The sequence below is a fragment of the Somniosus microcephalus genome, chromosome 28 (assembly GCF_052327205.1).
Source record: "Somniosus microcephalus isolate GS21.2 chromosome 28, FLI_Smic_1.0, whole genome shotgun sequence".
In the NCBI taxonomy this organism is placed as follows: domain Eukaryota; kingdom Metazoa; phylum Chordata; class Chondrichthyes; order Squaliformes; family Somniosidae; genus Somniosus; species Somniosus microcephalus.
This window is the reverse complement of record NC_141014.1, coordinates 47,278,714-47,294,043: the sequence shown is the minus strand read 5'-3', so window position 1 is coordinate 47,294,043 and position 15,330 is coordinate 47,278,714.

The following is a 15,330-nucleotide window of genomic DNA, read 5'->3' as shown; positions in this document are numbered from 1 at the left end:
TCTGTTGCTCCGTCACTGTAAAGTGCGATGTGGACTTTTATCCCCATGAAATTTAAGAGCTGTAAAGTCCTGTGGTTAGTTTGCACTGTTTCCTCATCTCCTGCAAACCCCGGGTCTGTTTTGAGGAATGGTTTTATACCAGAAAGGTCAAGTGTCTCGTGTTTTCTCGACCGATGCTGCCTGACCTGCTGAGTGTCTCCAGCGTTTTCTGTTTTTCTTTGAGATTTCCAGTATCATAGAGTCATAGAGTAATACAGCACGGATAGAGGCCCTCGGCCCATCGTGTCCGCGCCGGCCATCAAGCCCTGTCTAATCTAATCCCATATTCCAGCATTTGTTCCGTAGCCTTGTATGCTATGGCATTTCAAGTGCTCATCCAAATGCTTCTTAAATGTTGTGAGGGTTTCTGCCTCCACAACCCTTTCAGGCAGTGAGTTCCAGACTCCAACCACCCTCTGGGTGAAAAAGTTCTTTCTCAAATCCCCTCTGAACCTCCCGCCCTTTACCTTGAATCTATGCCCCCTAGTTATTGACCCCTCTACTAAGGGAAAAAGCTCCTCAGCATCCATCCTATCTATGCCCCTCATCATTTTGTACACCTCAATCATGTCCCCCCTCAGCCTCCTCTGCTCCAAGGAAAACAAACCCAATCTGCCCAGTCTCTCTTCATAGCTGAAGCGCTCCAGCCCTGGTAACATCCTGGTGAACCTCCTCTGCACCCTCTCTAACGCGATCACATCCTTCCTGTAGTGTGGCGACCAGAACTGCACACAGTATTCCAGCTGTGGCCTAACCAGTGTTTTATGCAGCTCCATCATAACCTCCTTGCTCTTATATTCAATGCCTCGGCTAATGAAGGCAAGTATCCCATATGCCTTTTTTACCACCTTATCCACCTGTTCCGCCGCCTTCAGGGATCTGTGTACTCGCACACCCAGATCCCTCTGACCCTCCGTCTTGCCTAGGGTCTTTCCATTCATTGTGTATTCCCTTGCCTTGTTAGTCCCCCCAAAGTGCATCACCTCGCACTTTTCCGGGTTAAATTCCATTTGCCACTGTTCCGCCCATCTGACCAACCCATCTATATCGTCCTGCAGACCGAGGCTACCCTCCTCGCTATTTACCACCCTACCAATTTTTGTATCGTCCGCGAACTTACCGATCATACCCTTTACATTCATATCCAAGTCATTAATGTAGACCACAAACAGCAAGGGACCCAGCACCGATCCCTGTGGTACCCCACTGGCCACAGGCTTCCAGTCACAAAAACAACCTTCGACCATCACCCTCTGCCTTCTGCCACTAAGCCAGTTTTGTATCCAATGTGCCAAGGCACCCTGGATTCCATGGGCTCTTACCTTCTTGACCAGTCTCCTGTGCGGGACTTTATCGAAGGCCTTACTGAAATCCATCTATACCACATCCACTGCGTTACCCTCATCCACACACCTAGTCACCCCCTCAAAAAATTCAATCAAATTAGTCAGACATGATCTTCCCTTGACAAAGCCATGTTGACTATCCCTGATTAATCCTTGCCTCTCCAAGTGGAGACAAATTTTGTCCCTCAGAATTTTTTCCAATAATTTTCCTACCACTGATGTTAGGCTCACTGGCCTGTGGTTCCCCGGTTTTTCCCTACTACCCTTCTTGAATAATGGTACTACATTAGCGGTTCTCCAGTCCTCTGGCACATCCCCTGTGGCCAGAGAGGTCCTGAATATATGTGTTAGAGCCCCCGCAATCTCTTCCTTTGCCTCACCCAGCAGCCTGGGATACATTTCATTCGGGCCTGGGGATTTATCCATTTTTAGGCCAGCTAAAACCGCCAATACCTCCTCCCTCTCGATGTTAATATGTTCGAGCATATCACAGTCCCCCCGCCCTATTTCTATGTCTACATCGTCCTTCTCCATCGTGAAAACAGATGCAAAAAATTCATTTAGAACCCCTCCTACATCTTCCGGCTCCACACACAGATTGCCACTTTTGTCCCTAATGGGCCCTATTTTTTCCCTAGTTATCCTCTTACCCTTAATATACTTACAAAACATCTCAGGATTTTCCTTTATTTTGCTCGCCAGTGTTATTTCATGGCCCCTCCTTGATCTCCTAATTTCTTTTTTAAGTATCCCCCTGCACTTTTTGCACTCCTCGAGGGCTTCCTCCGTCTTTAGCCTTTTGTATCTACCAAAAGCCCTCCTTTTTTTCCTAATCCATTCTCGTATATCCCCTGACATCCAAGGTTCCCTGTGGTTTTTGGAACCACTCTTGACCTTTACGGGAACATGTTGCCATTGTATGATCTCAATCTCCCATTGCTCCGATGCGGATTTTCCTACAAGTAGCTGATCCCAGTCCATTTTGGCCAGATCCTGCCTTATCCTATTAAAATCGGCCTTCCCCCAATTTAGAACCTTTATTTCCGGCCCATCCCTGTCCTTTTCCATGACCACCTTAAATCTTACCATATTATGGTCACTATCACCAAAGTGCTCACCTACTAGCACTTTTTCCACTTGGCCGGCCACATTCCCTAGAATTAGGTCCAGTACCGCCCCCTCTCTTGTAGGACTTTCTACATGCTGGCTCAAAAAGCTCTCCTGGATGCACTTTAAGAATTCTACACCCTCTGAGCCTTTCACACTCTGACTATCCCAGTTAATATTGGGGAAGTTGAAATCCCCCATTATTATTACCCTATTATTTGCACATTTCTCTGAGATTTGCCTACATATCTGTTCCTCTATCTCCCCCTGACTGTTTGGAGGCCTATAGTACACTCCCAGCAAAGTGCTTGCCCCCTTTTTGTTTTTAAGCTCCACCCATATGGCCTCTTTAGAGGAACCTGCTAATATATCACCCCTCCTTACTGCAGTAATTGACTCCTTAATTAATATTGCGACACCCCCTCCTCTTATACCTCCCCCTCTGTCTCGCCTGAAGATTCTGTACCCCGGAATATTGAGCTGCCAGTCTTGCCCCTCCCTCAACCATGTCTCCGTGATAGCAACAATATCATACTCCCATGTGTTTATCAACACCTTCAGTTCATCCACCTTATTTGCAAGACTCCTTGCATTAAAATAGATGCCATCCAGCCTTGCCCTCATATATTTGCCCTGTCTACCAAGCTGACTTGTTTTTTTCTCTATAATTGGCAGCACATCACCCCCTATTTCAGCTCCCCTCTGTATCCCATCCCCCTGCCAAGTTAGTTTAAACCCCCCCCAACAGTGCTAGCAAACCTCCCCGCAAGGATATTTGTCCCGCTCTGGTTCAGGTGCAACCCGTCCGACTTGTACAAGTCCCACCTTTCCCAGAAGCAGGCCCAGTGATCCAGGAAAGTAAAAAACCTCCCCCCTACACCAACTCTTTAGCCACGCATTCATCTGCTCTATCCTCCCTTTCCTATACTTACTAGCACGTGGCACTGGGAGTAATCCAGAGATTACAACCTTCGAGGTCCTGCTCTTTAATCTGTTACCTAGCTCCCTAAATTCTTGATGCAGGACCTCCTCCCCCTTCCTTCCTATGTCGTTGGTCCCAATGTGGACGACGACCTCTGCCTGCTCACCCTCCCCCTTAAGAATGCCCTGTAGCCGCTCAGTGACATCCCAGACCCTGGCCCCAGGGAGGCAACAAACCATCCTGGAGTCACGTTTGCGGCCACAGAAATGCCTATCTGTTCCCCTTACGATAGAATCCCCTACCACTATTGCTCTCCCACTCTTTTTCCTCCCTTTCTGAGCAGCAGAAGCGTCCCTGGTGCCAGGAAGCTGGCTGCTGCTGCCTTCCCCTGGTGAGTCATCCCCCTCAACAGTGTCCAACTTGGTATACTTGTTTGAAAGGGGGATGTCCGCAGGGGTTCCCTGCATTTCCTGCCTGCCTCTGTTGCTCCGCCTGATGGTCACCCGCTGTGCAGCCCTACCCTGAGGCGTGAACAACTCGCTAAATGTGCTATCCATGACCCTCTCAGCATCACGCGTGCTCCAAAATTCATCCACCCGCAGCTCGAGCGCCGCAATGCGTTCGACAAGTAGCTGCAGCTGGATGCATTTCCTGCACACATGGTCGTCAGGAACACTGGCAGCGTCCCTGATTTCCCACATGGAGCAAGAGGAGCAGAACATGGGTCTGAACTCTCCTGCCTGACTTACTCCTTTAACTAATCTAAAAAATTATTCAATACCCCAGTTACAGGTATACTCTAGGGCGCTTTATTTACCAACTGTCCCCACTACACCAGAGACCCTAGAAATTTAACACCACAGAAGTCAAGCTTGTATTGAAAAGAAATACTCACCAACCAATCACTTACCTGCTCCCTGGTGACGTCACACTCTGATTACTTTTTACCTCTCTCCTCTGCTGTTGCTTTGGTATGCCTCAGTATCTGCAGTATTTCGGTTTGTGTTCCTATCCTGTTGTAACTCTGGTCCAACTACCAGGCATTTAATAGGACCACAAAACTGTTATGTTCATTAATAACTAGTTGTTTGTATTAAGAACAGCTAGCTTTTGCTAGACACTTTATTGAGCACATGTGGACTAGGTACAGTATCTGTAGAGGCCTCCATCTTGACTGCTGCCTTGTGGGTGGCCTAGTGCATTGTGGGTAGCCCACTCTTATATACATACAGCACCACCTAGTGTATCATTCCAGAATGACAGGTTACTGATCATTACATACCCCTTTCTTTGAGGCTAAACAAAACCAGTATCAATCAATATCAATCAATAACAACATAAACATCTTCAACAGTCAATACATTTTCAATGTAGTTTTCTTTGTACTCAAAGATTAAGTCTATCAGGCTTTTTCACTTCTCGTGTGGATCTTCTCAGCACAGGTAAGTCTGATGTTTTTTCATGAGAGCCTGTAAGTGTATTTGTGTTAGATTTTTCTGGTGGTGAGTGACAAGATTCAGTTGCGGCATTGTCATCGATTTGCTCTTCGATAGTCTCTTGTGTTTTTAGGAGGGAACGGCGGTTCCTCCTGAGAATATGTCCTTCCTCAGTTCTAACAGTGTATGACCTTGGTCCTACTTCCTCAAGAACTGTAGCTTTCCTGTTCCATGCATCTGGATCCTCAGTCCTGACAACATCATCCCTTGTCAATGGTTTCAGAGTTTTGGATGACTTGTCATAGTATGATTTCTGTTTCAGCTTTAACAGTTGAAGTCTCTGTCTCAGTTCCTTACTCTGCTTTTCTTTTGCACAGCAGGGTAGCGTGGTACGCAACTTGCGACCAATTAGGAGTTCAGCAGGTGAAGAACCAGAGTCTAAAGGCGAGGCTCGGTAGCTCAGCAGGGCGAGATAAGGATCAGACTTGCTTTCTGTCGCTTTCTTCAGTAGCTGCTCGAGAACTTGAACACCATTCTCTGCCTTACCATTCGACTGAGCGTACAAAGGACTGGATGTGATGTGTTGAAAGTCATAATGTGCTGCAAACTGTTGCCACTCCTTACAGTTGAAGCACGGACCATTGTCGCTAACGGCAATCCTGGGAATTCCATGTCTGGCGAAGATGGATTTCACATGCATTATGACACTGCTTGCTGTGGTGCTTGAGAGCAGCGCCATCTCAGGATAGTTAGAATAGTAGTCAATCACTATTAGATAGTCTTTACCATTTAAGTGAAAAAGGTCCATACCAACCTTTTGCCATGGTGCTGTTGGTATGTCAGCTACTATCATTGGTTCCTTTGCTTGTTTGTTTTGGTGTTTCTGACATGTCTCACATTTGCCTATCATGTTCTCAATGTCCTTATTTATACCAGGCCAATAAACAGTGTCTCTTGCTCTCCTTTTGCATTTTTCAATTCCGAGGTGTCCCTCATGAATCCTTTTGAGCATGTCTTGACGTAAAGCCTGTGGAATGACTATTCTGTTCTGTTTTAGTAATAGTCCACTTGCGACACTCAATTCTGACCGTATGTGAAAATATTTTGGACAGGAACCTTTTGGCCAACCATGATGAATGTTCTCTATTACTGTTTGTAATACTGTATCTTTTACTGTTTCTTCTGCTATTTGCTTTGATTTTGTGTCTGACACGGGCAGCGCAGCAGTGACCATACTCACATGAACATCCACGTCTTCTTCAGTAGAGCTCACATGACTCATTGTGGGTGCTCGGGATAGTGCATCTGCTAACACTATGTATTTGCCTGGTGTGCAGATCAGTTCAAAGTCATATCTTTGCAGCTTCATCATGAGTCGTTGAATCCTTGGAGACATCTCATTCAGGTTCTTTTTCATGACGGCAACCAGTGGGCTGTGGTCTGTCTCAACTGTGAAGGTGGGAAGTCCATATATGTAGCCATGAAACTTTTCTAGTCCAACTACCAAGCCTAGACATTCCTTTTCAATCTGGGCGTATCGACACTCAGTATCAGTCATAGACCTGGAGGCATAGGCAACAGGCTTCCAATCTTCACCCTCTGCTTGTAGCAAGACCGCACCTAGGCCATCTTTTGATGCATCTGTTGACACTTTGATTCTTTTTGTTGGGTCAAAGAAGGTGAGTACAGGTGTGGTTGTCAGCACTGTTCTGAGGTTGATCCACTCTCGTTCATGTCTTTCTGTCCATGCGAACTCATTTCTTTTACGTAGCAGGTCTCGCAGACAGGCTGTCTTGGCTGACAAGTTAGGAATGAACTTTCCAATGAAGTTTATCATCCCCATGATGCGTAGCACTCCTTTTTTGTCAGTGGGTCAGTGCATTTTGAGTACGGCGTTTACTTTTTCCATATCTGGCTCTGTTCCTTTACCAGATAGATTATCTCCTAGGAAAGTGACTTCCTGGATGCCAAACTGACACTTGGCTTTGTTGAGCTTCAGTCCATTCCGGCATATGCTCTGTAGCACTTTAGTCAGTCTCTCATTGTGTTCGTTCAGTGTGGAGCCCCAGATGATGATGTCATCAATATAGACCCGAACTCCTTCCAGACCTTCAATTACGTGTTCCATCGCTCTATGAAAGATTTCAGATGCAGATATTATCCCGAAAGGCATTCTGAGGAAACAGTACCTGCCAAATGGTGCGTTGAAGGTACAGTATTTGGTGCTCTCTTCATCCAGTTTTAGTTGCCAAAATCCTTGTGACGCATCGAGCTTTTTAAAGTATCTGGCACCTGACATTTCACTGGTGATTTCTTCTCGCTTGGGAATCTGGTAGTGTTCATGTTTTATGTTTGCATTTAAGTCCTTTGGATCCATGCATATTCTTAGATCATTGTTCTTTTTCTTGACACATACCATGGAGTTAACCCAGTCTGTTGGCTATTCGACTTTCCTGATGACTCCTAGTGTGGTCATTCTGTCCAGTTCATTCTTGAGCCGGTCATGCAGGGGTGCTGGAACACTTCGTGGAGCATGTACCACTGGCTGAGCATCCTCCTTTAGCTGGATCTTGTAAGTGAATGGTAGAACTCCAAATCCTTTAAACACATCCTGGAAATTATTCACTACAGAATCCACCGAGTCATCTGGTCTGCTTATGGCACAGTTTATACGGTAGACTCTCTTGACCAGTTCTAAGTCCTCACAAGCTTTGTCACCCAGTAGTGAATCAAGTCCTTCAGCCACAACAGAAAACATGAGATGATGCACTTTGTCTTTGACTGTCACTTTAAGTCTGCATACACCTAAGCTATCTATTTTCTGTCCATTATAGCCCTTCAGTAGTACTGACTTTTTCTGTATTTTGGGCTTTTCTTTCATATTGTTAATGTCACTCATACTGATTAAGTTTGCTTTTGCCCCAGTGTCTAGTTTCAATGTAACTAATGCTCCATTTACCTGCAGTGGGATCATCCATTTGTCCTCTTTTACTGCATTGACGTTATGTTCAGCATTGTTTATTCCTGAGGGCTGCACATTTTCTGTATCCTTTTCTATATTGTCACATGACACCATTCCTACAAAAAATGTCTCACTTAAATCAGTGTCCTCAATCACATTAACTCGGACTTGTTGCCCTTTCTTTGTTTTAACTTTTGAAAAGCATTGTTTGGCAAAGTGATTCTTTCCATGACATTTTGTGCACATTTTCCCAAACGCTGCACATTGTTTTAACTGGTGTTTGTAACCACAGCGTTTACAATTAAAAATTCCTTCCTCCGATTGCTTTTCACTTCTGTTCTGCCCATGTTTCTTCCCCTTGTAGGACACAGCACCGACAGCAGCACTTACTGCAATCGCATCATCATTGATCTCACTGAAAGTCTTGGCATGCTTTTGAGCTACCTCGCTAGCTTGGCATATTTTCACAGCAATTTCCAATGTCAGTTCGGTTTCTCTCAACAGACGTTCCCTGAATTTTTTTGATCATGAATACCAAACACATCTGGTCACGAATCATGGATGCTTTCAGCTCAGAGAAATTACATGTCTGTGCTTTCAGTTTCAGATCAGTCAAAAAGCTATCAAAAGTCTCATTTTGCTGCTGTGTCCGAGAACGGAAGATGTACCTCTCGTAGGTTTCATTCTTTTTGGGAGAACAATGTGTATCAAACTTCTTTAGCGCATCGTCTAATTTTTCTCTGTTCTCCTCTGGATTAAATACAAATGTATTAAATACCTCTATCGCCTGTGGGCCTGCAACCGTGAGCAGCAATGAATGGAGGAACATGTTCGAGGGGCTCAATGGCCGCCTCCTGTTCCTATCCAGCTCATGTTGTTTATTCTCAACACAAGCAGTGGTCCTAATCCCATGTGGCTGCCCTGTTCCTATACCATGGCATCTAATCTCGTTTAGGTACGTCATTGGAGAGAGGTTCAGTTGTAACTACAGTGGTGTTTGAACTTGGTTCCCACCAGCAGTAAAAGTGAAGGTGGTCTCCCCAGAGTGTCAGAACAATCATGGGTGTGCAAGACACGTGACGCATCAATCAGCTGAGCCATTACAAATGTCCAAAGAGCTTTCATTTCCCTTGTGGTGTGGAAAACCAATGTATTTTCCAGTTTAACTCCTAGAAACAGTCCAGCCAACATTTTATTATGAATCAGTCTATCCATGTATACTCGCTCAGTGCTGGAGAGAATATTTAAAGGGCCCTTGTGGCTTGGTATTTTCAAATGGAGTTCATTCATTCCCTTTAGATGAACTATTTTTGAACAGCTTTAAAGGATGTTTAATTTGTGGATTCTTCAGGAACACTCAGAAATCACCGCACACTTTGTGGGTTAAGGGCAGTCTTTTGGAACAGTTGTGGCCATTAGCAATATACCGAATGAATTAGCGAAAATAATCTAGCTACTATTTGATCAGAATTAGCTAGTGGATCCCTACTATCTTGTTTTGCACACTTTGTACAAAAATAATAAATTGCAGGACAACGGATTATTACAATTTAAACTCTTTTAATGAAGCATCAAGTCTGTAAGCTTTCTCAATCAATGCAGCACCGAGTGGACAAGATGGAGTTAGGACCCCTGGGTCTTCTAAACAATAGCAGTCCTTACAGATGCCTGCAGGCCAATGACATCGCATCACGTGAATACAATAGGTATTGCTTCGATGCCTGCGGGCCAATGATAATTCAGTATGCAAATGTTACACCTACAACAATGCTGCTGCAATAGAAAGTAAGTAAGTTTTTGGTAGAAAAATCATTGGCTTGAATAGGATTTATATGATTGTGGCAGAGACCACATCGGGACAGTAACACAATTCACTATGTATAGGCAATGTTATCGCTCCACGTTATGTACGGAACTTGGTTGGGTTATCGGAGCAGGGTTCCTTTAAGAGTCGTCGATTGTGTGTCGATGTCATAGCCCTGCGACGAGGCCGAGTCCCTCAGTCCATGCGGAGAGTTAATAAAGCTAACACGTGTTTTTCTTTGCTGCTATGAAAGTCTCGCACTCTATTTCCAGTGACTCCTACATGATTACTGATTTAGCTTCACTTTACCCAACACCAACAAACTCCCCGTAGGACACACTACTGCTTGATTCAGACTAGTGCTTTACTTAATCCCAGACATCAAGTATTGCCGTCGGTGGGGCTAGAAAAAGAAAGTAACCTGGGAAAGAAAGAGAATGATAAACAGAAATGATCCTGCCCAAATGGAAGTTTCTAAGATGGCCAACGCTGTACTGTGTACACATGTCACACAGCTTTGGCAATCTAGTGCGTGACTTGTGCCATCAGTCAAATGTAAAGACAGCTCAATAGCAGATCATTCCCCCACCTTTACAGGTAAAAGTCTGAAGCAAGACACCAGGCATGTACTCTCCCTTCTCCTGACTGAAGAGTCACTACTGTCAGCACTAATTCAACCCCCTTCACCATTTCTTTGTTTTAAACCACCACAGCTTAATGACTGTTTGCTGGCAGATGTTATAAAAAACCCTTTTCAGCAGGAACTGTTACCGAGAGCTCAGAAAACCATTAGAATCCTCTCCAGTGATGATTTGAAGATGTGGGCACCGCCATCCTGGGAGTGACTTCTGTATTTTTAACTTGGATCATATTACACAGCTGTGTATTGTGCAGTGGGATCTTAACCAGATCAGCTATTTAATTAAACAAAGACAAACCAGTTCAATGATGAATAACCTTTATTTCCATGTACTGTGACAGTTCGATGAGAAAACTGGGAAATAATGACAACCAAAGTATTCACCACTAGAAGTTGGTCACACTTCATTTCCAACCTGTATAGAACTAATGGTTCAAGAATCCCATTCAACTCAGGCTGTGCTTGTCAAACAGGTACTCTCCCATGCCATTCTCAGGGGCTCCCAGTCTCTTCAAGTTGGTGATGTGATCTCCAAGCTTCTTGATCATCTTCACTTGCTCAGCCAAGTAGTGGGTCTCCAGGAAGTCACACAACTGAAAGTGAAAAACAATCTACAATTAGCTCAGAGGAGACATCATCAAAGGCCTGCTGAGCTTCACCACCCATGGAGGTGGTGCTTTATCCTCTAATGGATGGGGTAACTGGTACAAGTGCTGCAGAGAGATTGGGCATCAGATTCGATTTACTCCAGGAGTAATGCATTTAACAATTTAGAATTGGAAAGCGGAACACCCTTCAGTTACATCTTAATCCTTTGGTGCCCCAATTTCAATCTGCTTTATGCAATGGCCTCATCTCAGCAAGATCATGATGTTGAAGTCTTTTATGAAGCCTACTGGGCAGAGAGATATTTCTAAAGAGATGACACTGCCCCCATAGCCTTCAGCTCACAAAACAAGGCAAATATCAGCAGTGGCTCACTGGTACCACTGCCAGAGTCAGAAGGCCCTGGGTTGTCCCATTTCAGAGAATGGAGTGAAGGCCAACATTTTACAGCAGTACTGAGGGAGAGCTGCAATGTCAGAGGTATTGTCTTTGGGATAAAACAGTACGCAAGGTCTTGTCTGCCCACATGGTACTATTTCAAAGCAAAAAACTGGAATGTCAGTGTCCTGGCCAATATTTATCCTCAACCAACTTAATAATACAGACTATCTGGTGATTTCTCTCATATCTGCATGTGGGATCTTGGTGTGCAGATTGACTGCCATTTTGCCTACATTACAATAATGATACTTCAAGAAGCACTGAATTGGCTGTAAAGTGTTTTTGGACACCAAGGACAGGGAAGGCTCTATAAATATGCAAATCTTTCTTTAAAGAAGACATTAGAACCTTACATGAGGGTCAGTGTTCCCAGTGGAGAGTTTGTGCAGATCCAGCAGACTCTGGTTGACATCCTTCTCCAGCTGCAGAGCTCTCAGCATCACCTCCAGACCATTGCTCCACTCATCCTGCTCTGGTTTCTGAGTGTTTGTTGGGTGGGTGGTGGGGGTCATAAGAGGAAAAAAAAAGTTAGTTATCTAGTCAGCAAATAGAGTAACATTGGAAGAAATTAATTAACAGACTTGAGCATTTCAGGAGTTAGTCAGATCACAACTCAATGTAACTCTTGATATTCTAATCCAGGAGACTCCCTCTCCAGATTTTAACCAGACTGTTCATCCCAAGAATGGTCTTGAAGGCGACGCGGGACGACCCGACGAGCAGCGCCAGCCCCGACCATCTGTCGAGGGCCAGCCGGGTCCTGTGACGACCCTGGCACTTGGCCACAAAATCCCGGAGTTCCCTGACGGAAATGAGGGGGGTCCCGGCGAGGGACGGGAGGTCACCCATCGCCTCATCGGCAACGGAATCCCAGTCATCCTCCGCCCCCACCACCGAGTCCCCGTCCTCCTCCGGGGGGTCGCCATCGGCGGCCGACCCGTCCGTCACGCAGTGCTCAGCGAACGGCTCGGCCGCGACGGCCGGCCCCGCCTCCGCCCGGATCCCACCCCCAGGATCGGTAGCGGAGGATTCCTCCCTGGGCTCCTCTAGGGGCGCCGGGCCAGAAGACGGCGGCAGTTCGGAGCCCCCCTCTGCCCGGGCGTCGGAACGACCGGAGAGATCGGTGAGTATGTAAAAACAAACTCCTCCAAGTCGCCTGGCGCCGGGGACACAGACAGAGGGCCTTCCTCTTCCGTGCCACCGGCCTCCGACCCAGCAGATGGGGTAATTTCAGTTAAACCCTCGACGATGTCGAGCAGCACCTGGGAAATGTCCGGGTCGCTTTGGGCGAGCTCATTTTCCGAGGACTCGCCCGACCCGGACCCCAGGTCACCCAACCCGTAGAGGGGTAACGGCACTGAAAGGGGATCGACTTCGGCCGCGGGTTGTTCCGCGACCCCCCCCCCCACTGGCAGGGTCTCGTCCCCATCCCCGGAAGGCACGAGCCGGGCAGACACCTCTGCCTCAGCCTCCCTAGGGACAGGCGACGCCTGCCGTTCGCCCATGATGGTGACAGCGGTGGGGTGGGGCACAGTACCCGCGGCAGGCGACGACTCCCCCTGACCGGAGGGACCTTCCTCCTCCCGGTCCTCCTCCTCATCTAGGGGGTCGTGCCTTCTTTTAAGTGCGAAGGGGCAGAGGGAGACCTCCATTTCTGCAGGGGCCTCCCCTGCTCCCTCCGGTGGAGCAGGCTCATCGGGTCCCCCGGGCCCAAGCCCGGCCGCAGGTCTTAACACTCCCGCCTCAGCGGTCACGGCCACATGCTCGGGCACGAGGTCCCCCCACTGTCGCCCTCCGTGATCAATGCGGTAATGCTCTCGGGTGTCAGGGGCTCCATGTCATGGGGCACGCCCTCCACGGGGGGACCCGCCTTACGGTGTTTATTTTTCCCCCGCGCCTTCTTCCCGGCCGGACGCACTCCCTCCCCCCCGCCGGAGGCCTCAATGACATCGACGACCGCGCCTCGTTAGTATTTGTTTGGGGCGGGGCGCAGCCAGACACGGGGGGAGGAGCGGCGACGGCGCCAGCTTCAGCCACGCCAGACGATCTGGCGGCCTTGGAGGCGGGGCAGTTCTTACGAATATGCCCCACCTCCTTGCAGGCGTGGCACCGCACACCGTCCGTCATCCAGAAGACGCGGTGAAGGGTCCCCTCGTGGAGGATGGAAAAAAAGCCCCGTCGGTATCCTCCTCCCGCGCCAGCTAAACAAACGCCTGGCGCCGGAAGGAGAAGACATGGCGAAGGCTGGCCTCCCGGCATCCGAGCGGGATCGGCGTGATCCCCGACCTCACCTCCCCAAGTCGGTGCAAGTGGGGGAGGAGGAGCTCACCAGAGATAAAGGGCGGGACGTTAGATAATACGACCCTCTGCGCGGTGGCCTCGAGAGGGTCCACCGGCAGGAAGGTCCCGCCCACGGTGTGCCCCTCGGTGACGGCCAGGGACACCGCCCGCTCTGACTCCAGGAAGAACACAGCCTTCCCATACATCTTCGAGGCGGCGAGGATGGCTGAAGGGCCGACAACACCAGCCACGGCCTTCACACACGCCTCGATCGTCATGTTGGGCTGGGTGTAGCTCTTCACCCCAAGCTTCTTCGTGATAAGTCGGAACGGTGACAGGGCAGCAGAAGGAGCGGGAGCAGCCGTGGCTTTGGCTGTCACCGCCGCATAGGTTCTTGCTGGCCCCGTCACCGCCGAAGATGTCGAAGCCATACTGGGGTAGTTTTTTAGGAGCCACACACACCCCAAGTCACAGGCCCTACGGTGTTAAATGGCCTCGGTAAAGGTTTAAGGTCTTCCACTGAGCAGAGGGAGTTTAAAGCTAATGGCCCGCCTCTCCCCTTGGTGGAATTGATCCTCTTTTTGTGAACCCATAAATTTAGACAAATAAAAACTGTAAATAAACTATAAAACTGTAAATAAACCAATAAAACTTCAAATAAACTTTAATAATCAAATTAAAATTTGGTTCTCCAGCCCAATTATGCACTCCAGTCCCCACGGCGCCCACCAGTCACGAAAGTAATCGAGCGCGCCGGCGGACACCGCGTGCTCCAGCTCCAGGGCCACCCGGGCGCGAACATGGCCACGGAAGAGAGGGAGGCAATCCGGCCGGACGACCCCCTTGACCGCCCGCTGCCTGGACCAATTAATGGCTTTCTTGGCCAGGCCCAGGAGCAGACCCACGAGGAGGTCCTCCAGCCTGTCCGCTCCCCTCCGCACCGGGTGACCGTAGATCAAGAGCGTGGGACTGAAGTGCAACCAAAACTTGAGGAGCAGCCCCTTCAAACAATGGAAGAGGGGCTGCAACCTCTCACAATCGATATAAATATGAAATACGGACTCCTCCAGACCGCAGAACAAACATGCGGTCTGGGAGTCCGTGAACCCACTTAAATACCTATTGCACGGGACCGCCCTGTGCAACACCCTCCAGGCCAAGTCCCCAATAGAACAAGGGAGGACTCCCGCATAGAGAGCCCCCCATTGGGGACCTCCGCCTCCGTCGGAAGGTAAAACGGCACGCCACGGCGTGTCCGGACGGCAGGCGAAGATGGCAAAGTTGAAGGTGTGAAGGAGCAGCCCGTACAGGAAACCTCTCCGTGCGGAATGAAAAGGCACGGAGGGTATTTCCTCGAGACGGCTCAAGTTGTGAGGCGCCGGCTCCCGAGGCGGGGGTCGGGGCTGGGCGCCGACAAGGAATTCCGTCCGAACAGGGGAAAGCTCAGAAGGGATTGCCCCACACGCTTGAGCCGCCTCGATACACCTCGTGGTGCCGGGGCGCACTTTCGCCTTTATCGACTCGATGGCATCGGCCGCGAGCTGGACGTTGACCCAGGACATGCGCCTCACCAACTCCTCCGGCGCCATCCAGCCCGCTCCTCCGCCATCGAGCAGGTCCCCGACTCGAGTCACCTTGCCAGCCACAGCTCTGCGCTCCGCCAGCCACCCGAAACTGCGGACGTGGAGGTGCGGATTCCTGAACAGTGGCTCCCGAAGGACAGCCACCATTCCTGTCGGGGGAGAGC